Raw genomic sequence first — 24782 nt, 5'->3', positions numbered from 1 at the left:
CATTGTATGTTTGTAAAAATTGCAGTATTTTAAGCGTCTTAAGTTGTGTAACTTGTTGAACTAAAGATATATTTTTAAAATATGCTACTTTTTTAATAAAATGGTTTTTTTAAAAAAAACCTATCAAGTCAATTTTTTTTGGGAAAAAAACCTCTACAAAACAGTATATTAAATTTTTCTACAATGGAAAGATTATAAAAAATAATAAAAAAAAAAAAAATACTTTACTTCCAGAAACCACTTAGCATTAGAATTTTAAGAAACTATTAAAATTACTCTTAAAAACAGATGTGTATTTATGATAGAACTAAAAAGTAGTTGAAATTATTTTGAACTAAGTTTTCGAACAGTATAATAATTGTTGCAAGTATAAGAAGTAATAGTGAAAGAATAGAAGTAATGTAGTTATTCTTATATAACTAATTGACACATTTATGCAAAACAGATGAAACCATTTGATATCCATTCATAGGGAGCTTTTCTCTAATCAAGGACATAGGTTTTAATGAATGAATACAGCATTTTAACAATAAAAAAAATAAAGATATTTACTTAAGTATATAAGTTAACTCTGTTTCAAATGATTTCAGTATGTAACGAAAAAAAAAATCTTAGATTGCTTTTTCAACAAACAACTTTGAAATGCAAGAAAAAAGAACAATTAGTTAATTTCAAAATATATAAAAGAAGAATACAATTTGATTATAAAATTGAAGAATCACTTAAGTCTGAAGAAAAGAAAACCTTTATAATCTGCTGTGACAACAAATAGTGTAACGGCAAAAAACAAAGTTTTTTTAAATTGAAAGTTCAATTTTAGCAATTAAATTAAAAACGCGAAGAAGTAATAACTTTTAAGCTTTTATAGTATTAATTCAAAAACCAAAGATTTCTTCTTGAAATCGTGATTACAGTACGCTAGTTACTTCGAGACAATGGAATAAAAGCAAAGGAGCTAAGACATTAATGAAGGCTTCCTCTTTGCCTGTATGGTTGTTTATTTTACGTAGCATTGAAAGCGTAAAAGAAAAATTCAAGCTAGGTAAAATAAACAACCTAACAGACACAGAAGCAATCTTCGAAAGTTTATCCTGTGGTTAATAAGTAAGATTCAATACTTTGACGTTGAGGGAAAAAGACGCACAAATATGCGGCAGCGTATAATCGCACCTCAGTAATTTTACTTTTTTTTTAACAGATAATTGGCAGAAAATGCGTAGGGAATTAAAGTACTTAATTTTTTAAAGCAAAAAAAATTTTTTTTTCTTCATAAAATAAATTTTCCCTGATTTTTTGTTATTTTTTCAAAATTCCCTGATATTTCCCTGACTTTTTCCTGATTAATAAAATTCCCTGACTTTTCAATGATCTCCCTGATCTGTCGCCACCCTGTCTTTTGGATCCAAAAATTTGAAACTTTTCAGTAACCCGTTTGATACGCAACTTTTTTCTATTACATACTTGCATGCAGTCACACAATGCTTTTTAACACCTCTTAAAAACATAACCTTTTCATTTTCTTTCAGTTTTGACAGTTCATCTGTCACCTATCCACTAACAACGAGATCTTCAAGAGGTAGTCTGTTACCAACTGCAAACAGTTTATCCGTGTCTACGTTTGAAAAATCAACTTTCTTTATGACAGAGGCATTTATAAGTCGAGTCATAAAAGTTTGAACAATGGCCTCTATTTCTTCGTACAATTTGTGCATCATAGGCGCTTGGCATTGAAAGCATTTCGTGAACTGCATAAACAAATCAGCAGATGAAAAGATAAAATGCAGCTCAGCTTTTACAGAAGGTCTTATTAAAACATTTGCACCAGCTTTATATGATCTGCATTGCATAGCTGAATTCTTTTTCAAAGGCACACGTTTAAAAAAATAATACTGAAGAGCATCCCACTGTCTGTTTGCTGCAGGTCCTAGAGTAAGCCAATGGGTAGTTGTGTGTTTCGGGAACTTGTGATGAGGTGTATTTAGCTGAGCTTGCACTTCTTCGAAGTCCTCCTAACGGGAAGGCCAACCATCAAAATAGCTATAAGTACTAAGAAGAAGTTCAGATGCTTTTTCACCTAAATACTGCAATGCTTTGACATACGCATTATGCATTGTATGAATACTGCAAGTACCAATAATTATTAGGCTTTTTTTCTCGTGTCTCAAGGATAATAGTGTCAAACAACCTAAAAACCTTTTTATTAACATAAGGACCATCCAAAGGAAGCATGAGACATTTATTCATGGATAATTACTCTCGGTAAGTGCTTCACATAGCTTCTCAATCAAAATTTCACCAACTGCCTTGCCCAAGAAAAAAGTTTTGAGATGCCTTGTTGTGATGCAACATTGGCTTTCAGACTAATATTTTGTTGTTCGTTGCAGTTCTTTTTTGTCTTTGACATTGGTAGTGTCATCAAAGCTCAAAGTATAATAGGATAAACATGCTTCTTTTAACATACATTCCCGAAAATAAGGATCAAGTCCATCTGTAGAAGGGATAGAAAGACTGGTTCTGCTCATAGGGTGCAATTGCAAGCGATAAAAAAATTCCCTGATTTCCCGATAGCATAGCTATTTTTCTTAAACAACAACAAGGTGGGGGCATATTTAAGGCTATTTTTTAAATTAATTTCACTGTTAAAGCTACCATTCAGATACTTTTCAAAGATTTAATTATTAAAAAAAAAAATCCTAAGACGCATTTCAAAAAAGGTGAGAAAGGTGAAAAAAGTTGCAAAAGGTGACTAAAAGTAACCATATTTTCAAAAGGTGACTAAAGGTGAGAAAGGTGACTGACTCCTCGGCCTGTGTATTAAGTAAAAGCTGAGTGGGCATGAAGATAGCACTACATGATTGTAAACTATAAAATACGAATTTGTAGCTAAATTTAAAAATAAATGGTGATTTTCCAAACTAAATAGCCTAAGAACACTAAAAAGCTTTGAGGTAGTTCGGAGCGAAAAAAGGTCAGGGCACGTTTAGAAGTAAGATACCGTAAGAACGTGCATAAAGGTCCTCCGACGTCAATGCGTAAACTTGCCCCGTCGCCATGTTTGGATTTATTTTTAACGTGATAATAAAATTAATAACCTTTCAGTTCATGCAACACAATTCTCAAAAAAGGATAAAATTCTGCTAATTTTCATATATTTGTTCTTTCTTAACTAAGTATTATTTATTCTCAATAAGCTCCAAAACGTTCAACACAAAACTTACTCAACTTAGTAGAAAACAGATTTTTATTTCGGCGTGCTAGATCGAAGTTCGACGGATACTCAAAATTTTGTGCAAATGCGTTCAGCATCAATCTGTTATGACTCTTGGCTCTCCAGTTATAACTTTTTCCGAAAAAAGGACACTGTGTAAACGTGCCTCGATCTACCCTAACAGCTAAAATTAATCATTGAATGGGCTTTCACGTTATGAAGTGGATAAGGAAATATCACTGTGCATCTGATCCGGTTCTAACAATAATGAGAAGAAACACGTGCGACATCCATTGCGAGTGCGACAACTCCCAAATTTACCCTATTTATGTATTTATACGTTATATGTGAGTTCCTTCTCCCGTGAATCATTTCTTGCTACCCCACTGCACAGCCCAGTTTGTTTTTTGAATGAGCTGTTAATGTACTTTATATTCGTAAACAAGTGAGAGGTTTTTCTAACAAATAATACATTGAAGATACTTCTTTTTCACCAGAGTAGTTAAGTTTATAAAAACATTATGTCAGAAAATTTTTAGAATTTATCCTTATACGTTTTGTCTGCTCTTTTTCTCCGCTGAAAAAAGTGAAAGGTTACACCATGGTAATGTAACTATAGCGTAACGTCTCACTCATTTCTCCGTAAGGTTACACCAGAATTTTCTGTATGCTTAGAGAATTTGCTTGAAAGGTGACACATTAGCGAAAATTAAGCTTATATCTGATTTTCTCGAACGAGTTCTCATTTTTAATTGTAATTAGAGTTATACTCCTAGTTAACTATTCGATGCATGAAATAGTCATTCCAGCCGGGGACTGCAGTCCTTGACTGGAATGACTGAGCTGTCGGTGTATTTCATGTATTTCTGCCTTAGCCCTGGCTATAGGGCGGTAATTTACTGAAAATACTTGCCTTGCCTTAAATCTTCGAGTTGAACCGAACCGTTGTTTCGGTCACTCGTTTGGTCTGTGCTAGTTCCATATTAGCTACCAGTTTGTTTGGCACTCTTGGCTTCCTTAAGAGGTTTTCTACCTCCAACTCAGTCAATTCCGAAGCCGAGCTGATGAGTGCTAGTAAGCTCGAAACTGCAGTCCTCGGCTGGAATGACTGAGCTGGTGGTGTATTTCATGTATTTCTGCCTTAACCCTGGCTAAAGAGTAGTAATTTAGTGAAAATAACTATTCGATGGTTTAAATTATCCAAATATGTTAAATGATCAAATAATTGTTTGTTTCTTTCTATGCGTTTTAAATAGAAAAAAAAAGTGTGTTACAATATGTTATAATAGTTTTAAAAGAAAATCATCTTAGAAATCACTTCTTTACAACTCTAGCTTTTAATTTTACTCGTTTATTCAACATTTATCAAGTTATGCTTTTTCACAACCAATATAACCCGATTATTTTTTTCCATTTTAATACACAAATAAGACATTTTTGTTGCACTAAGAGAGGAAATAACACCCATATCCCAAACCCGAATCTCGAGTCTCTCAGACAAATCGCAACGCAAGCGTTAACACCGCAAGTCCACCAAGGGCCGGCTTTCGTTCCGCTAATATGAGCTTACCTACTCTGCGCCGATAATGGTCTTTACGCATGCGCTTTGAATTCTTCTGAAGCAATAGTGCAAGGTTCTTGCAACAATTTGAGTTTTTAAAACAATGGTTCCACACTCTTTAGAAATCTTGTAACGTTGCACCCATTCATGCTGGTAACCTTACACATTTTTTTTAGTGTCTTGTTGACAGAATTTTTCCTATAAGGTATTTTCTTTTATGAATTGATGAAGTTGTTATAAGTTTTGAGTTTTGAATTTATTCTTAATTTTTTTTCTCCCCAATGTCACATGTGAATGGTCGCTAAAGTAATACTTCTTGTTGCACACTGAAAGAGTTTTATTTAAAGAGATAGTGAAGCGGGGATATGATCAACATTTAACGCAATCGCAAACATGTTCATTAACATTTAAAAAAAAAAAGAAAAATAAATAAAGAAAGACTGTTATTTCTTTAAATAAGTAGCTTACGGGATCCACGAACATCGGTCCTGCTGTTTTCTCGTTCGATTCGATCTTAAATGCTACCATAAACGTTTTTTAAGAAATTCGCCCCCTTAACCCGTGAGAACTCAGGGTCGAAAGCAACCCCAGCCGTTTTTGTGTATATTTGTATGAATTTCATAGGCATGCAGATAAATCAGGACTTCTATGACGATCTTTTGATGATTGATAAATTATTTTTGCTGGAATTAGACTTTTCCCGATTTATATTAATTTAGGCAGCACGTTCTTGTGAGAATGGGAACGTTTTATACCCCACATTATGAATCCTGACGTCAGTAAAATTCTCGGAACGAAAATTGAATTTTGGATTTGGTTCAATAAATTTTTTTGTGTTCCGAAATATTTTCTGATAAGATAAAATAGTTTACTACTGCCCACGTTTCAGTCTTGATTTTGAATAAATAAGAGTTCTGATCAGGAAATTTAACTAGTTTTGTGTAAAAATGGGAAACTGATGGAAATAGTATTTGTGCAATGCCATATAACTATTTTGTTCTTTGATAAGATATGTAAATTTCAATCAGATGCATACAAGCAACTCAGGGAATCGAGGAGGCAAACTGAATAAGTCACGTTTTGTAAACTTTCAATGGAAATAACAAGTGAAAGTATAGTAATAGTATTTGCATGTGTCTTAAAGCTGCTATTGAAGACTTTAAATCAGAAAAAGTATTTTTATATGCATACGAGTAAAAAAAAAGTCACTGTATTTGGCAATTGAATTTGGAAAAAAAAAAAAAAAAGTCGTGTGGGGTCGTTTTTGCGCTTGCGCGTTTTTGCTCCGACACAAATGTGAGTTCTCACGAGTTAACATCAGTTACATGATTAATGGATTTTAATGTGATTTTAAATAAATAAAATTGCAGTTTGAAATAAAATTAGGTATATAAATAGAGCACTTTAACTGACTTTTCATATTTGCATGAAAATTAATTACCATGCAATTAGCAGAATAGAAACAATAACCTCATTATAAGTTGCTTTTGCCAAAATGTTTCTTTGTTGTTTTTTGCTTTCCGTCAAGCCTGGTGTTTGACAAACCTGTTCCGCCACTCTGAAGTAAAAAAAAAATATGAAATGATTGAGCAAAATAAAACCTCTCCTTTTTTTTTTGAGGAAGGTTCAAACAAAATATGATAGTGATGATAGTCATTTTTCTTAAAGAAAACATCCATATATGAGGCAGTGAGAAGCAAAAGGATTTAAACGGAGATTTTCAAGTTTTGAGTAAAACGTGTTTAAAGATAACATCCTAGGTAGGCTTTCATTAAATTTTTTTTTCTAAATCCTACTTTATAGCATCAACTACCAGGGCTACTAGTACCATTTCTTGCCCCAAGACAGAGGAGAGGTTCACCTACCATGTGTATTATCTCCAAAATTTTTCATTTTGCCTCTTACATCCCTTTGCTTCTCACTGCCTCATATGGTATATCTTCCTTCATTTAAAGCTTAAATTAAAATGCAGCACATTCTAATTTAACTACATTTTTGAAACAAAAATATCACTTTTCTTTTCCACGTTCTTCTAAAGTTACATTCAAAGAATTTTGAGTAAAAAATTCCTTTCAAAAACAAAATATTCAGTTTTCGCCTTAAATTAAAATGGAAAAAAAGTAAAACTTTGATCAAAAATAATCCAACATAAACATTTCCCGATGTCTCTCTCTCTCTGACGAAATATTTTTCGGAATGAACTCTTTTGTCTCATCTGATCGTCTGTTAATAACGTCGAAATTCTGTTTCACATTTAATTCACTTCTTTCTGAGCGCAATTTCGGGATATATATGAAAGAACATAAGCAGCTTACAGGATTTCTTATTTCAGCGCCTTATAATCTGTAATAAGTGAAATCTTGAAAAATTGCGATGTTTTTATAACTTACGATTTTTGTTTTGTTTAAAGACGGAGAACTAAAAGAGGAAATCTCTGAAGATATTTAAGTGTGAAATTCGGCTTTTGTTCGTAATCTGGAATGGAGTTCTTCAAACGTAAAATTTGTGAATTAAGAAATTAGATTAAATTGGAAGTTAATTGCTTTTTCGCGGAATTGGTTTCTTTTTAACTAATCATGGCAACTATTTTTCCGCCGTTTACTAAAATACTTTACCCCTTGAACAAATACAGTCGAACTTGCTTATAACGAGCCCTGGTTTAACGATAACTTAGTTTTAATGAGGATGTCCAGCATGTGACGCGTGCTAATCAGTTAAATTTCAAAAAACAAAATTATTCAAACAAAATATGATATTATAGAGTCGAAATGTCCCGAACACGACGGTGGAATGGCACTAAATCATTTCATCCGTTATATTATATATAACTCTTCAAAGGAACATATGAACAATAAAACAAGTGTTACAAAAACTTAATTTAACTAATTGGTCAAACTAGTATTTAATTTACATGTTCTGACTGTTTGAAAGAAGTAAATAAAAACTAGTTTTCCATCTAAAAGTGTAATGATAATTAAAAACCTTAATATGATGCATGCAAAGATATGGCTAGACTTTTTTTAAAGCGAGAAAACGCTCCTTGACTTCTGCTGGGCACCTAAATATTTTTTCAAAATTGGATATACATTTTTGTGGTACATGTAGAGCTATGATGGCAATGTTGTATCAACATGAAGTTTCGAACTTCCATAATTTTTTTTTTTTTATTCGGCCTAGCACACAGGACTGGTTTACATTTTCAGACGCAAGTCGGCACGGATTGCCGTTGTTCAAATTATATGAAACTTTTTTTACAATTTTTTGACCTAAAAGGAAAAATATAAGAGGGTGTGCGACTTGAAAAACTAACGTTCGTTTTTTTTTTTTTTTTGGAGAAACCCTAATGTATATTTATTATTTTATAATTAAAAAGTTTTATTATTTTGTGCAATAGGAAAGTGACAGCCCAATGTTGTTTGCTGTCTTGAAAACTTATACTTAATACTCAGATTCAGAACCAATAAGATAAATAGATAAATCTATTTATTATGGTCCAGTACTTTCAAGTAATCTAAGTACGTGAATTAATATACTTATTTCAAATAAACAAAAACTTCAAAAGGAAATACATAACTTCAGAATGAAAGATGACTTCAGATTGCGGAGTTTCATGAACTTAGTATCTAAACCAAAAGATAAACATTACAGCTTTTTCGAAATTAAAGAAGCTTTTATTGTGACTCGACTTTTAGTAAAGAAAATAAGATTACAAGTAGAAATCTCTATTTGAGAACAGTGTTGTTTTAAAATCTTTCCGTTTTATTTTTGAAGTGTCGGTTTATATTTGTGAAATCTGAAGTTATATCAAAAGAAATCTATAAAAAGACGTTCACAGAAAGCCACTCATTTTTGATTTGCGGCAAGATTGTATTTTGAAACAAGTTTGAAAACAAGTAATTTGATAGTAAATATTGTTTCAGAGTACGGTAAAATAATGAAAAAACTGTTTATAAGTTTGCAGTGAGGGGAAAATGAATTGAAAGCAAGAGCAAAGAAAGAGAACATTATTTTGGTTTGAGTTAAGGATAAGAGAAAATAAAAAGAAATTAGGTTCAAGGTACTTAACTTATCAAATGAAACTTGCTTTCTTGTTAGAAAATGCTATAAATAAATTATTCATACTCTTATAACAAAAGCATGAAGGGAGGAGTGTTGGATGAATTTCCTCCCAAACTGTTGGTAAATCTTAAATAGATATTATGTTATGCTTGAATAAAACTTATATTTATTCCTTTGATCGTAGGTTGTACCTTTTGATTGGTTAATAACTACTTCTCATTAGGGTTTACGAGCTAAAATTGTTGTATGACTGAATCGAAAAACTTTTCATTGAAATCTGAAAATTTAGTAATTCACAAGAGGTAATAAATTTTTGCTCCCCGTTAGATGAAATACGAAAGTTCCCAGAATTTAAGATTTCTGAAAATTGGCTGGATTAAATTTTTGAGATTTTACAGTGAAATTCGTCATTTTTGAATTTTTTCGCAGAAAAAAAGTACCACAGTTATCTGTACGTAAATTATTTGGTCATGCTAATATTTCATAACTTTTTATGATTACTGAATATCTTCCTATGTTATGGATAAGCTTGTATCATTAACAATTTAAAAGTAAAAGGGTTGCATTTTTATATCGCAGTTTTGAGTATTGATTACTCTAATAAATAAGACATTAAAAAATTAAGTAATCCTACCGCAGGGAATTAAGAAAACATTCTCAAAAAAGTGAAATTGTTTCGTATTTCAGAGAGATTCTTTTTTGAATGTATTACACAATGTTTTTTTTTTTTCCTTTTAAAGAGATCATTTTTAAGAGCTTTCCTTTTTCGTTGTTGTTGTCGTGTGCCAGCTAGGCTGGTAATTTGGTTTGCGCTACTTCACTTTTGCAACTGTACAGTAATTTTATGTGAAGTCCGACTTCCACAGTACACACTTGTTGTTATAAGGATTCGTGTATTGGGTAGGCAACCATTGACAACGCAGCAATACATTCACGCAAAGAAAGGACAAGAACAGGAGAGAGAAAGTACATCCATATTCGAGCCGGGATTCGAACCCGGGACCCTTCACCATAGTCAGACTTCTCTGACCGCTAGACAAAGCGGATTTTGAGACGAATGACTCTAATAGTGAGTTGTACACTATTTTTAGATACGATTTAGATGGGTTTCGTCTGAAATTATGGTGTAAGGGAAATTTATTGTTCAGTTGAAACAAAAATTTTCTCTGTATAGTATTTAATAAGCCGAGAGAGGGGCGCTTAAAAATGTACATTAGAAAAGATAATTCAATAGCACCATTGACTTACATAAATTAATAAATCTTAGGGACATTATATAATGTGTCAATTTTTGAACAAGTAATAAACTACGAGTAATAAACTACTGTCGCTTCAGTTTTGTTGTTTGAACTCTTCTATGGCTCTTCCAGAATTCATCATGTGAAAAAAGAGACTTCAAGGCAATTTGTCATTACATTGATCTGGAGGGAACCTTGAGGTCATTTCGACGGATACTCAAAATTTTGTGCGAATGTGTTCAGCATCAATCTGTTATGACTCTTGGCTCTCCAGTTATAATTTGTTCCGAAAAAAGGACACTGTGTAAATGTGCCTCGGTCTACCCTAACAGCTAAAATTAACCATTGAATGGGCTTTCACGTTATGAAGTGGATAAGGAAATATCACTGTGCATCTGATCTGTTCTAACAATAATGAGAAGAAACACGTGTGACATCCATTGCGAGTGCGACAACTCCCAAATTTACCCTATTTATGTATTTATACGTTATATGTGAGTTCCTCCTCCCGTGAATCATTTCTTGCTACCCCACTGCACAGCCCAGTTTGTTTTTTGAATGAGCTGTTAATGTACTTTATATTCGTAAACAAGTGAGAGGTTTTTCTAACAAATAATAAATAGAAGATACTTATTTTTCACCAGAGTAGTTGTTTATAAAAACATCATGTCAGAAAATTTTTAGAATTTATCCTTATACGTTTTGTCTGCTCTTTTTCTCCACTGAAAAAAGTGAAAGCTTACACCATGGTAATGTAACTATAGCGTAACGTCTCACTCATTTCTCCGTAAGGTTACACCAGAATTTTCTGTATGCTTACAGAGAATTTGCTTGAAAGGTGACACATTAGCGAAAATTAAGCTTATAGCTGATTTTTTCGAATGAGTTCTCATTTTTAATTGTAATTAGAGTTATACTTCAAGCTAACTATTCGATGCGTGAAATAGTCATTCCAGCCGAGGACTGCAGTACTTGACTGGAATGATAGTGAGTGGTACACTATTTTTAGATACGATTTAGATGGGTTTCGTCTGACACTATGGTGCAAGGGAAATTTATTGTTAAGTTGAAACAAAAATTTGCTCTGTATGGTATTTAATAAGCTGAGAGAGAGACGCTTGAAAATGCACATTAGACAAGATAATTCAATAGCACCATTGACTTAGATAAATTAATAAATCTTAAGGACATTATATAATGTGTCAATTTTTGAACAAGTAATAAACTACGGGTAATAAACTACTGTCGCTTCAGTTTTATTGTTTGAACTCTTCTATGGCTCTTCCAGAATTGATCATGTGAAAAAAGAGGCTTCAAGGCCATTTGTCATTACACTGATCTGGAGGGAGCCTTGAGGTCATTTAAGAATTTCTGTTTTTGTATACTCCAACTGCAAAAATAATGAAATTTTAAAAAGCAGAAGTATGCTCAGTATATCAACATCAATTCTGAATGTAGTTAACAGTGACGTGTTAACGGTACCACAGAAACCGTTAGCTGTCCCTTAACTCTTGAGATTTCGTAATAGCCAAAGTTATACAATGCCATCACCCCGATCACACGGAGGTGAAGATCAGTAGTCATCAAAGCTACAAAATCAAATGCCAGTACACGGAAAGCTAGGTTCTTTAAGTTCTCGTTGAGGTAATTAAAAATCCTTTATCCATGTAGTTTTATATATCTTGCAAAGAAAATGAAACGAGATGAATGCGTGCGTAAAATGCTACTAATTCTTTTTTATCTTTCTCATTTTTTAACAAGTTGTGCATATTTAATTTCACGATCACGTATTAGACTAAAGAGGCCACAAGTTATGAGTGAAATGATTTTAAAAACATCAAAACACAACAATGCATGCAATTCATATAAATTAACTTACTCATTTTTTCAGGATAGTATATCATCTCATTTTCTGAACTCATTTCTCTATCTGAAAAAGAAAAGAATAAACAAGTACTAAAAAAAGGAAAATCTGAAACATCACATAATTCGTAATGTTAACTGACAATGAATATAATGAAAGATAAATTACAGCTTAAAACGTTACGAAATGTACCCAAAGAACTGAACTAATCCACTTTGGTATACCAACATAAAATCATTCGAACTGCACCATTGTTAAAAATACTTATTTTAATAAATATTTGTAACAGTGAAACAGTTTTTTGGGTGTCTCCCCAGTTTCGCCAACATGAAATCACCAACCCCCTGTTTTTCAGTTTCAATCACACTTTTTGATACATTTAAGAGAGGGGTGGGTTAAATTTCACCGAAACTGGGGATAAACCTTTTTCTAAAAGCTAAAATTGTTTCTTGCTTGCAAAAAAAAAAAAAAAAAAAAGGTGGTAAAGATAAATAATATCAAAGTCAACCTTTTTAAATAAAACAGTTACCACTATGTTGCAGTTAATTTCAACTAACAATTTAAGTCCAAACACGTTTTTTAGGCAGTGAAATATGCGAATGGAGAAAAGACATATCTGAAACTAAAGTTCGTAGAAAGTTTCCTCATTGCAAAAAATATAAATCAATATAAATCTGAATAAGTAACTGAGCAAGTAACAAAATAAATAAATCATGAACAATATTTTATATATTCTGGCAAAGGTACCTAATTTTAAACCAAGAAATTTTTTATTGTAATTCCGAAATTTTTTTTTACACTTTTAATCGTTGCCTAGAAAGAGAGAGAGAGAGAGAGAGAGAGTGTATATATACCTTTTGAGGTATACATAGTAGATATGAAGTATAAATAGTATAGTCTATAAAAGAGTACATATACCTCTTGAGAGTAATATTAATCTTTTTAATAAAAGGAAAAAAAATGTAACATTTCTTCTGAAAAAATACTTTCAAAGCCTTTTCTTCGTGTCAAAAATAAAGCACTACAATCTTTGGTAATTAGACCATCAAATCATTCCACCTCTTGTATTCCTTAACATCAATTTGATGCAATATTCAGGGTAAGCCAAAAGTTCGTTTGAATTTTCAAAAATTATTAAGCAAAGAATCTATGCTAAAGAAGTGCCGTTTGCAAAAAGGGGCTTATACCAAAGTTGGGTTTTTTAGCAACCAAAAACGTTTTAGTTAAAAATGTTACCGTTAGTGGTCTCCAATGACTTGAAACACAATAAACACAGGATAACAGTTAGTAAGATTCGTTCTTGCTATAAGAATTGTTCAACATGGTTTTCAGAACACTGCACGACACAACTAAGGTGACGCAAAGTCCTTTTGAGCTGAATGTAGTGTAACATGTCGGAATACATCGTAGATGACCAATGAGTCCTGATCGTAAGGCGTCGGGCTCGTAACTAGAGGGTTCAGGGTTCGATGCCAGTCGATCGAAGATCCTCAATGTTCATTGGTGATATCTGGGGAAAGTTAAATATGTCGTGGTCACAAAGTCCTTCATGTGAATCAGAACCTCTGGGGGTACTAAACCAGCAGCTGTTCGGCTTCTGGTTTGGTTCAAAATTTCGAAAAGATGATAGATGGTGCTTTCATCTATATTGTGTTGTCTGAACTAATTCGGACTTCCATAAAAAATGACACTCGTTAAAACGGAAGTCTTCCCTCAATTATTATGGCCGAAAAAGATAAATAAGCGTACTGCTGTCCTGTTTCTCGTATTTGGAATACTTACCGACCTCAACTGGTGACATTTTTAACGAAAAACGTTTTTGCTGCAAAACAACGCTGTATTTCTCATAAGCCCATTTTTGCAAATTTCACTTTTTTAGCAGTTTTTTCGTCTTAAAATGATTTTTAAGGTCTAAATGAATCATTGGCTCCTCTTGTCATCCAGTGTATGGAATAACTAATTTTATTTTTTACTTTTTTTTTTCAACTTTAAGAGTGACTTTTACGAGATATTAACCTTTCTTTAATGTTTTATGTACTTACAATTTTATTTCATTTAATTTCCTGATTTTTTTGTTGAACTTTTACACATACAAGGAATATGTTATGTGAATTATCTGCAATAAAAGTCTTGACAACGAATACCTTGTACTGGTTTTAAGCCAAGCTGGTTTTTTTTCTAATTAAAACTGAATTCTTCATTGAATTAAAATGAATAATATCTTCATTAAAATTGCTTGCGCAGTAAAAATTATCACCCCTACAGTGATACAAAATATATTTTCCCTTTATTTCTTTTCTTAGAAAATAATGAGAAACAAAACTTAATTTAAAATGTAAAAATAACCATACAAAGCCGCAGCAATCTGTGTTGAGTTGTTTTATAAAGTAAAATGAATGTTCAGAAATTCATCTTTCTCTCCTTTTCAAAGAATTGAATCTTTCGTATTTAAATGAGGTGAAAACTTTAAAACCTCATTATACTATTTCTGACATCCGGTTTGAAACCTCATTTACTTAATTGTTTGTTAAACGTTTTCTTAAATGCCAAAGACAACTACCATAATTATGTTTTCTGTGTGACTGTAACTGTCTGTTTAGTTAACCGTTAATTAAAATGTATGCAAAGTGGTTATTAAATGCAGTAATTGTGAAGGTGTACCGATCGAATTTTCGAGAAAAAAGGCATACGTCTTCTCTTCAACATTTTCTATTTTCTTCTAGTTAAGTTGTTTTGAAAATTCATTTTTAGTTGACTTTTTACCTGAAGGATAGTATCGTTCTTAGGACAAGAAAAGCTTACGTAAGATGGCTGAAGTTTTATTTTGTGCTTTAGTAAGTTAAAATATAAATTTAAACGACGAAAGAGAACATTTTTAAAGAGAAATACGTATATAATAATACTTCCTGCAGGAGGTGGATTACGATCTCATTTAGTTTTCATTTTGCACATCAAATCAAAATTGTTTGTCAGGGTTAAACTGTCAATTAGTCATTAAATTCTCTCACTGGTATGCATAATTTTATTCGGAATGGAGAAACTTGAATACAGTGTTACACTACACTCTTTTATTAGGTCGAGCAAAAATCATGAAACAGTGTTTTTTTTTTCTTTTTAATATGTAACTTGAGCTAAGAATTAAAAAAAAAAAAAAAAAAAAAAAAAGAGGAAAAATGAATAAAAACACACACATTCAACCGGTTCAAATAAGTATTTCAATAAAAGTTGAAAACTGAATGCTTGGAAGCAGTGCTGCAAAATTTGGAAATGTAAACCTGATAGCCAATAATATGTCTATTTGCACCCAGGAACTTCTGACAGAATTTCCAAATTGCCAAAATATGGGGGGGGGGGGATGGGAGGGGGACGTTCTTCTTTTCGAAAGATATTATCTAGGGCACATAACTTAAAAGATGTAGTACTTTGGTGCTTGAGGTCGTCGGGAAAGGGGGAGTGCATTGATACAATGTTGCAATATTTTTGCAAGTTTTGTTTATTTCGTTATTCTTAACTTGGGTAAATGTTCATTACACAAATAAAGCTTTCTAACATGAACCTAAGATATACTCCCCCCCCCCCCCATTTACTAAAAACATGACAAAGTCTGTAAACCTTTAAAAGTTTCATCCATCAATATTTAAAATAGCTCTATCCCAGCTTATTTAACAGTCATTTACTTAATTTTACAGCTAAATGCTTTCAAAATCACCTGAAGTTTTGAGCAGAACTCTCTGCGCTAATGGTTAAATTTTCCAAACACCTGCATTTAAATGCTCCACACATTTAATTTGAATAAATGACAGCACTTAATGCAATGTCTTCACCCTGTTCCCTCAGGGAAGACACAAAATTTTTCTGTGTAATGAGTTTCTGAATTCTGTTGATTTAATCTTAGTGTCAAAATACCCCATAATTACGTTTCTTCAGATTATGATAGCAAACATCGTTTTAAAATTAATATCACGTCAGTTGTGTGACGTTTCAATCCCATTTTGCCTCGGGTGCAATACGTTTGGGTGAAAACATGGTTTGAGTAAAGCGTTACTGAAGTGTGCATCGCCACTAAAAGTTCAAAAACTCTTTATCAGTTGAAACGTTGCTATTTTAAACTCTTTAATTTCATACAGATTATGTTACGAAGATATAAAATTGTGCTTTCTCTAGCTCTTTCAAAACGTAACATAATTATAAGAAATGCAGGAATTTAACAAAAAGTCAAGCTTGTAAAAATATCATTTTTACTTTCTTTTACAAAAAAGGAAGTATTGTACATTTGCAAAAATATTTTCACTCAAAAATCGGCCTTAATTTCCATTTTGCTCACCCCTGAATGAATTTTGAGTTTACGTTGCAACTCGACCACACGTGGATATATGTCTAGGAGCGTACAGACACCCGAAATATCAATTTTGACGATCCCCGAGTTAATTACAATGAGTTTTCTCGTGACGTCTGTATGTACGTATGTATGTGCGTATGTACGTATGTGTGTATGTACGTCACGTAACTCAAGAACGGAATGTCCTAGAAAGTTGAAAATTGGTACTTAGACTCCTAGTGGGGTCTAGTTGTGCACCTCCCTTTTTGGTTGCATTCTGTTGCTCCAAAGGGGGTCTTTTGCCCCTTTTTGGGGTGAAATTATTGTTAATTTCGATGTAAACTCAATTGGTGTTATAATTTGGCGGACACTTGGCGATAGATCGCCAGTCTTTTGATCTGGTTTCAATTTGGCCACTGTTGGTGATATTTAGAGAGTAAACTATTGAATCACATTAAAACTGCCAATAATGAGAAAATGACATTAAATTGGAGTAAAAGGAAGTCATGTGATGCACACATCAGCTCTTTTTTTTTGCTAAGCATGCTATATATTGTTCATTGTTTAGGAAATAATAATTAATTTCGAAACCAATAGCAGATGTTTAGAGATTGCTGCTTAATTTCAGAAAAACTGTAATGTAATGAATGTCCACATTTTTCACATGCAAGCTATAGGATTGTTTCCAGTGCACGAACTTTCTGTATCCTAAACAAAAGTTGATTTTTTTTTCGTTTCAGTGATTTTAAGTTATTTTACAACGTAAAGAAATTAATCTTACTTGAAGATATCGATGAACATATGTCCCATATAAAAAGCTAATAAACTACTTAAACATCCAGAAATAAAAATTAACTATAAAGAAGCCGTTCTGACGTAATCTAATAATAATAAAAAACTGATATTCTTTTATACCATGTTAGGCTCTCTACAGTTGGAAAATTAATTTAAGGGAAAAAAAACTTTCTGCTAATAAACAAAATTTTGCAATTTCGTTGGTTTCTACCAAAATTCTTCAACTTTATTTTTTCGTTGTTAAGCATTCACATGCCCCAAGCTCAAAATCAAAATTTCTTCTCTTCTTTTAAGTGGAAAATTCTCCTTCTTGAACAATATTTAATTTAGCTTTTATTTATGGCAATATTTTACTTCTGCGTTGAAATACCACTTTAACCATTATTATAGATAAATGAGTTTAGAATAATATTGAACTGTCAAACTCGGTATCGATGCTTAGTTAAAGAAGAAATTATATTTTCTTTTAACAATATTCGTAAAAATACGGGAAGCTTTCAAAGAAAACGAACATTCCAGAAAGCTACAATCAATTTTTACATTTTTGTTCGATATTTTCCCTTATTATACTCAAGAGCTCGTCGCCTTTAATTGGAAGAAATGATAAAATTTACCGAAATTAGTGTACTGATAAGTTCCCTAAGGCTAGTCTGTTTAATGATGAATGTAATGAGATATTGGAATCTAGTAATTGATTTTTTTTTTGAAGAGTTACATTTATGTCATTATGGTTTCTACTTACCTTGATCAAAGATTAAAATAGTTTTTTTTTTTTTTTTTTTTGATTTATTATGGCACTGCTTGCATGTAAGAACATAAGTATGTAATTTTTAAGTTCGATTTTTATGTGTTGCAAGTTATATACTACCCAATTGTGCGCTTTCGGCAGGAATTTATTTGATAACGGTTACAGCAAAAATTGAGAAAATACGGTTCAGATCTTTAGTTAAATAAAAAATCTCAGGCCACTTTCAAGGGTCCTTTCAAATAGATTTATTTGTATGAACACCAGTACGGGTAGCTATTTGTAAGATAATTTTACATCATTTTCCGTATGGATTTACTTTTTAATTAATATCTTGCAAACAAAAAATTGAATTCAGCAATGCTCATCAACATTACAAATGTGATTTACCAATTGAGGCAGCGAGAAGTAATGGCATGCAAGTGATAAAATTAAAAATTTGGACATAATCAGTACAAATGATAGGAGAACGTCTCCTCTACTTTGGGGCAAGAAATAGTACTAGTAACGAGGGCTGTGTAGCCGGAGTCGGTGTCGAAAAATCTGAGTCGGACTGATTTTCGGTAAAGGAGTCTGAGTCGTTAGAAAACAGGTCAACTGAGACTTCGGACTTCTTTTTTTCTTTAATACTATTCACTGACTCTCCTTGCATTGTTTAAAAACTGACTACCAATGGAAGACTAAAATTGGAAAACGCGTTAAGTGCCAAAAAAAAAAAAAAAAACCCCGTCAAAATGAAGTAAATGCCAAGCATTTCACCGTGGTAAACGATTTGTATGCCTATCCCACTAAAAGTAGTTAAAATAACGTTGTTAGGGTCCGTCAGTGAAGTAAGAGAAGCATCCGTGCGGTGGAGAGCGCAGTAAGTGACATTGAAAGTTATTGAAGATCTTGGTTGGTCCAAGTCCATAATGCAAAAAAGTGGAAAACGCAGTTAGTGCCACAATCCGCCTGGAATCTTATTTTTAAAGCCCTGTAAAATTTTGTATTTGGCACTTACTGCGTTTTGCATTTTCAGTCTCCAATTAGTTCGATAAAATGTATAAAGTCCTACTAATAAGAAAACAGTTGTCATTGGCAACCAGCTAGCGTGATTGTTTATCCAATTTTCTGTGATAGCTACCTTACCTACGCCGTCGGCTAGTTTACTTGTTTTTTAACTCTCTTTAACTAACAACAACTGCCGGCAAACGATTTTGTTGCCTATCGTTTTCAAAGTAATCACTCTCAAATAAAAACAATATATTTTTAGCTTCTATCTCATTTATAAAATAGTAAAAGCAACGTATCCCTTGAGGAAATTGGGATCCGTAGCTCGGGAAGAAGCTTCTGAGGGTGCTCGGTAAATTCCAGGGGCATATTCAGACAAAATTCTCGGAATGGGCCATTTAGAAAAATACGATGCTTTGGAAATTTTTGAATTTTACAAATATTAACATAGACCAGCTTTAATTAGAGAATTTTTTAAGGAATTTTCACTAAGTAAGCTTAAAAATAAAGACGGTGACCTTCTCAATAATTATCCTCTTTTCTTAACAAACCTGTGCATATATCGTCGCCTCAAAGTGGTATTCCTGTAATCAGTACTGTTTGTTCTGAGCAACTGTATAGGACTTCTGATTTAAGAGGAAACCGGTATGAACCAACCGTAAAAGAACTCAGCAGTTCCAATTTTTGTAGGTTTAAAATTGGAACCGTAAGTGCCTGTATAATATTAACTCGGAAGTAAAGGGGGTCCGCGGGTTTTTCCCCCGGAAAATTTTCGAATTTGTAGTCTTAAAAATGCATTTTAAATGATCTTTGGTAATGGAAGGGGAGAAGAGGTTCGGTGGCGCCCCCTGTCTATTTTCAGATATTGTAGCTATAAGAACGCAGTTTTAGACGATCCTTGATGATGTCAGAGGGAGGAGAGATTTGAGAGCCTAGCTGAGGAAATTTAACTGATTTGTAATCTTAGAAATGCATTTTAATTGTCTTTCGTAATATTAAGAGCTCGGGTGTGACCCTCCCCCCTCGCTCATTTTCTGAAATTGAAATCTTAGAAACGCGAAGCTTTATCTTCAATTATGAAAAGAAGAGGGTATTACGGGGTTTCTTCCCTGGATTTTTTTTGCAATTGTAGACTACGTTGCCCAAAAACGTAGTTTAATACGATCTTTTCGTGATGATACGTGGAGGAGAAATTCGAATGCCCACGCCAAGGCATTGTTTCCATTCTTATTAGACTTCACATGAATTACCACGTATTTTTACCTTGAATTTTTACCATGAATTTTTTTTCCAATTTAAGGAGAGAAGGTTTAAATAACCATACTTGAAACTTCCTCAGTGTGGTTTTATGGCTCCTCGGCGTTGTTTATGTTCTTGTTAGACTTCGAGGAATAATAAGGATTTTATTTTAATATTTAGCTCTAAAAAAGGTTTTAAACAATTTTTGAAACTTTTTCAGAGTGGCCATGTCCCCATTCTCATTGTTTTCCTTATTGTCAGACTTTGTATGCAGTATAAGCCAGGGTGCCTACCTAGGGGGGGGGGGGGTCATGACGCAGGATTGCGCCATTAAAATTTTTGGGGGGTTGTTTAAAGGGGTATTTTTCAAATTTTGGACGGGGTCTCTTACTTTGGGGGGGGGGGTCTGCGTGATATTGAGGGGTGCTATCTTGCCCTGACGGGGGGGACACCCCTGTTATGTGCACCGGAAACTTTTGCATTTTTACTCAAAAAAGGGGATTTTAACTATTTTTGAAATTTTACGGGGGAGAGTCATGCCCCCATGGCCCCCTCCCTGGATCTGCCCATGGTAAATTCAAATAAGTGTTGGTACGAAGGCGCAAATCTAAAAGTTTCGATAAATTTATTTGTTTTTTAGCCTACATTCCCAGTAAAAGTCAGAGAAAGAAGAAGAAAGCAAGAACTTATGTTTATTCTTCTTTTCGCTAAATGTGACAGTTGATTCGCAGCAAAATTTCTTCAAACATGAAATTTATTGCTACTTTATTAATAAGTGATTTCATTTTGACATCAAAATGTATTTTATGGGTCTTTTTACAGAAAATTATTAATTAACGGTTTTCTCTGGGAGGGAATCCTGCAATAAATGTTAGTTTTGGGTTCCATTTTTCCTTGTTTTGCTTTTATTATATGCTTATTTTGATATTTAAGCTGCTGCTGTCCAGTTTCATTGCTTTTTCTGGATCTCTTTACATCTAGAAGCTCATACCTTTGAATTGAAAAAGAAGTTCCTTGAAACCCCGAAACACATGTATTTTGCAATCTGCTTATTTGTGTTAAACAAAGTTGGATATTTTCTGTTATCATTAGTAGGGGTTACAGTTAATGCTTTGCCAACTCATTTTCTGTTTGTGATTCTTATTATTTATTGGATTCATCGCATCATTTTTAGCCTACTTTCCCAGTAAAAGTCAGAAAAAGAAGAAAAAGGCATGAAAGAAAGCTTAATGCATCTTAAAAATGTCGCGAAAAAAAAAATAAATAAAAAATAAATAAAATAATTAAATAAATATCGAAAAATTAAAAATTGGAAAGTACAGTTTTGAGATGGGGGAAAAATGTCTGTCGATCTGTCTGTATGCTCCCCCTAATAACTTTTGAATGAATAGTCCGATTCGAACGAACTTTTGTTCGAAAGATCTCGGCAAGGACACCCCATTCCCATATTTCACTTTTTAATTTGATTTATTTTTTGTTCAATTTTGAACAGTTCAAAAAACAGACCCCGAAGTGTTTTTTTGAGGGGAAAAGTAGGAAATAAAGAATCAAAAATTAAAAAAGGAGGAAAAGTAGGAAAAATTTCACTTAAAAAGTAGGAAAAAATAGGAAGAGATAGGACTTAGGGTGGGGCGAAAAATGAAAAGATTTTCCGATCAACTAGTAATAGTTGCCAAAAGTTGTCTTTGGTGATAGTTAGCAAAAGTGCAAAATTTGATGAAGATCGGATAATATCTTCAGGGGGTGCTGTGGTCACAAAGTTTTATTATAGATTTTTTCCCGGATTTCATGGTTAAAAATACGAAAAATAATGCTGTTAACTTATATCATTGCATTTTTTTACTCATAAGCTTTATTTATGCACTGAAAGCATATGAAATAACCCATAAAAGTTCTTTTATGTTATTTATTTATATTTCCAGCATCTTAAAAAGAAACAAAAAAGTAAAAAATAGTGACTTTTAGGACAATACTAAGTAAAAACTGATGAATTTTATAAAATGTGACCCAAAAATTATGAAAATGCAAATATATTAGACAAATAAAATTAAACAGCACTATTGAAACAATAATAAACAATTTTAAAAATCTGTAAAAATTTACACTACATACGTGATACAAATTTATGTGTCACAGTTAGAGCTTTTACGAAAATAGTCTTTTTTACTTTCAAAGAAAGGCAGTTCCTTTCGAGCCTCTGAACGTGCACGAATGAAACCATCCCTGGCTTCTATTTCACTTACGGCCAGAGATGCATCCGTCACCAACTTTACGCAGCGCTCCACAGATTGAGTATGACAAGGAAATTTGCACATGTTTTGAAGAAAATGAGGAACATCTCCGGTTTTCACTAAGTCATGTAGCTCGTCCTCAGTTAGTATATTTGTTATAGGAGGTTTTGTTATAAGCACTTCTTCACACTGCCAATTGATCAAGTCGACATAGTCGGAAGAAGAAAAGTTAAGCTCAGGGATGGTAAAAGTACGGATATCATTATTGTTCACAGAATTAGTGTCTCGTACTCTCAAAATCCGACGAGCAGCTAACTGCCCTACATGCCTTCGATCATCATTTAACATCGCCAGCAAGATGTTTTCAGGATGTGCAAAAAAGGCGTTCCGCTGAATGACTGGATCGATGACATGTAACAGGTCGTCTGGCAAATAACGCGACAGATGAATAACGTGCCACAAGTTTCGTGCACCATCCTTGCATGCTGAGTTGCACTTAATTAGAAACCAGCAAGGTGTATAAACTTTAATAACGAATGAAACAAGCATTTTTAAATTTGCTGTTGGATATTCTGTGCCGATGTACAAACGCAAAATCCGACTGGCTGTCGTGAGCCATCTAGAATGACTCAAGGAACCAGGTACTCTTTCAGAAAGGTGTACGGAGCAGTTGCCACTAAAAACGGCTTCAAATAGTTGGCATGTTTTGAATATTGCACTCAACGGCTTTATATTTCACTATCGGTAGTGATTCGCAGCCTATCAACATTTTGCCAATAGGACCGCTGAATCCTCGGGGATTAGTACTTGGTCCATCCAAGTATTCTACTAAATGGCGAACCAGCAATTCGTTGCCATGAAGCTGGCATATTAACCACTACAATGGTCTGTGAAAGAATGTTTCAAGGCGTAAAATCACGCCACTTTTTCTTCCGGTATTTACTGCAGTACCGTTACATCCGACGGCGCACAACTGAGTAATATCAATTTTGTTTTCGACAATGAAATCCAGTATGCCGTTTGCAATTCCTTCTGCGTTTGATCGATTTGGCGAAATATGTCCTAAGTATTTATTATCTGGCAGCATAACCAGTGTTACATGTTCTTCAATAATTATTTTTCGATGATAACTGCCGGACACAGATTGTTCCAAGAACAATGTACTATCCTTTCGGCCATCAAAGTACAGACCTTGTACATCAGCACATTTTGGCCCTTGGTGATGAGTTTGCAGATTTTTTCTCACTTTTTTACGCTCTCGTTTCACTTTGCTTGGATCGATTATATTTGAAGATGTTTCACGAGAAATTAAGCCCACGGTCTTCTAATATGGATGATGCCAACGCGGCCGCTGATCTATTCGAAACACCGTATCGGTCACACGTTTTAGAAAATTTGTTCAAACTGACTCTTGCTTGCGAAGTGCTTGCTTTATAATTTATAACTATAAATTCAGGATCCTTTTCGTCCGTACCTTCTATTGAATATTCTTTATCAATTTCTGTTTCTTCAGAACCTTCTTCACGGGTATTAACTATGCTTTCCCTCTTCGCTCTTGATTCTTCTTTCTTTTTTCGTTCAAAACTCAGTTTTAATTTTCTTGTGGTTTGAATATCAATGTTTCCAATAAACATTTTTCTATCACCACGCTGATCAAAAAGAAAAAGTTGTTCTTTGGAAGGAACTTTGCGAGTCTTGTCGCAGTTACACGCACTGAAACGGCATTTACAACAAGCGATGTCGAAAAGTTTTTCTCGAGCTTCGGATGAAAATAACTGTATCTTTGCGTTAAACGCATTTGTTTTAACAGATTTTTTGTTCATAGTTTTCTTCAGGTTTTTATATTTGCCGTGAAAATGTCGAATCATTTGAACGATTCGTTTATGTGAAACTATAGGAATAGAGAAACGGTGCCATATCTCTTCTAACTTCGTGGCTACGTCTTCTGCTATCTCAGTCACTGTGGGCTCTTTGGAAGAACTAAACTGTTTCTTTTCGTGTGCAAGAAATAAATAATACTTAAATACATCTTTATACGTAGGTAACACAGAATCAGACAAATTTTTTGGAGTTCCGAAAATGGAATCTTTTAACATTTTCCTTGTTTTTACTTTCGATCCAGCACAATAATCCTTCGAATGTTTTCCGCTCATTATGGTGTTAGAGATGGCGTTTCAATGCACTGAAAATATAAACATACACTGTGCTGTGCACTCGATGCTGTAGAAATGCGTCTGGAACTTTTCTCGGTTAGAGTTCAAGGTTGTATGACGTATTTAAATGGCATTTCACATGATTCTAAGAACTCGACGGCAGTGTCTCTTCAAATTACGGAGTTTTTACAACAAAACCATGCATTGCTTTCTTTTAATGCTAACGTTTAGTGACCAAATTTCTTTTGGAAGCTATTCTATATGTTCTTAATACATACATGTCCTTTAGAATTAAAAAAGGTGAAATTAAAGTTAGAAAAAAGCATGATTTTTACATTGAAACCATGATATTACAGGAAAACAAGAATGTTAAAACTTTGC

The 24782-nt window shown here is 33.2% G+C and overlaps 1 protein-coding gene across 1 annotated transcript in view; it reads right to left on the bottom strand.

The window, feature by feature from the left end:
- Positions 1 to 24782, bottom strand: part of LOC129220943 (sex peptide receptor-like) — a 195711-nt gene that overhangs the window by 103389 nt on the left and 67540 nt on the right. Inside the window, exon 2 of the mRNA XM_054855381.1 lies at positions 11946 to 11996. The gene's annotated coding sequence lies outside the window, so the exon portion shown is untranslated. The remainder of the gene's footprint in view (positions 1 to 11945; positions 11997 to 24782) is intronic.

Source organism: Uloborus diversus, chromosome 1 (genome assembly GCF_026930045.1).
Source record: "Uloborus diversus isolate 005 chromosome 1, Udiv.v.3.1, whole genome shotgun sequence".
Taxonomy (NCBI): Eukaryota; Metazoa; Arthropoda; class Arachnida; order Araneae; family Uloboridae; genus Uloborus; species Uloborus diversus.
This window is presented reverse-complemented; position numbering and strand designations above follow the sequence as displayed.